Source organism: Cyprinodon variegatus, unplaced genomic scaffold, assembly GCF_000732505.1.
Source record: "Cyprinodon variegatus isolate N-32 unplaced genomic scaffold, C_variegatus-1.0 Scaffold21, whole genome shotgun sequence".
Classification (NCBI taxonomy): domain Eukaryota; kingdom Metazoa; phylum Chordata; class Actinopteri; order Cyprinodontiformes; family Cyprinodontidae; genus Cyprinodon; species Cyprinodon variegatus.
This window is the reverse complement of record NW_015150474.1, coordinates 2,383,589-2,384,979: the sequence shown is the minus strand read 5'-3', so window position 1 is coordinate 2,384,979 and position 1,391 is coordinate 2,383,589. Positions and strand designations below refer to the sequence as shown.

Here is a 1,391-nt window from a genome sequence, read left to right as displayed (position 1 = left end):
TATATATATATATATATATATATATATATATATATATATATATATATATATATATATATATACACCTTAAGAATATATACTTTAGGAAACTGAAAATATGATAATTTACTCTTTAGTTTCATCAAAGGTTCTAAATTGAAACTTGTAAATGTGTGATGAAGGCTTGAAAATTTTGTGAATTGCACTTTTACAATTTTTTATTTGCATTTTCATTGCTGTATGGTTGCAAAACTGTAACTTTAAGAAATACATTATATATATATATATATATATATATATATATATATATATATATATATATATATATATATATATATATATATATATACTGTATATATACATATGTATATATATATGATGTCTGATATCACTTCTATGTAGGAAATAACTACCGGTACAAGGAATAATTATAAATCTCTAGTTGCTTTACATTTGCAAATTCAGACTACTACACACTAAAATTAGTTATCGTATGCCATATAAACCTTGCTTTTTTTCCCTCTATATATTGTTAATAGCTGCCAGGTAAAGAGCAAACCTTGGAACTGACAGAGGACAAATTAAGGTGGATTTTTCAATTAAAAGCCTTCTCGACATATAGCACAGATGTTTCATTTAAAAATGTTCCTTTCTTCTTTTCTTCCCTGTTTTTGTGCACTACTCAGTAATCACTCCCGGCCTCTAAAAGCTTCCATTGTAACAGTGATTTCAACTACTTTTCCTTTTTGTGTGCAGCAGATGGGTACTCGTTGAGTGGATCAAATTGTCCCGCTGAGAACCTGGTGATGATTCACCATCTGATTTCCTAAGTACAAAAACAACTGCTGCTGGCCAGACATGCATCCATTTATCAGCAAAAACCACTGTCTGTTGGGAAAATGGTTTGAGGCTTGACCTACTTCTCATCCTTTAAATTACAGCGTCTGAACTCTGATTTCTTTCCCCTAACAAAGCCAGCACCAAAAGTTTCCTACTAAATTAACCTCTTTCTGTTTCATTTGTGACTACGGAATCACTCTGTACAACACTGTTTGTGATGGCATAAGTACGGTTTTGCAAGAAATGGCAACCTGTCTGAGTTCGATGTAACTCAGACAGATTTGTAAAAGTCTGTAATATTTCTTATTTAACTGATAAATCTGGGGTTAGGAAGTGAAGTTTTTTTTCCCCAGTGTTTCACTTTCTTTACACTGTCACAAATACAGCACAACCAAATTCAGTCTATGCATTTAACCTATTCCCTTGGGGAGCAGTGGGCTGTCATTTTCAGTGCCCAGGGAGCAGTGTGGGGTTAGGGTATTGCTCAGGGACCCAGTCTGGCAGTCTGTGTGAGTGGGTTTCGAACTGACAACCTAAGGATTCCAAGCTCTATGCCCTAACTAGAATCAGAA

At 33.4% G+C, this 1,391-nt stretch overlaps 1 protein-coding gene across 2 annotated transcripts in view; it reads right to left on the bottom strand.

The window, feature by feature from the left end:
- The window catches only part of tc2n (tandem C2 domains, nuclear), a 9,955-nt gene that overhangs the window by 2,534 nt on the left and 6,030 nt on the right, over positions 1 to 1,391 (bottom strand). The window lies entirely within an intron of this gene.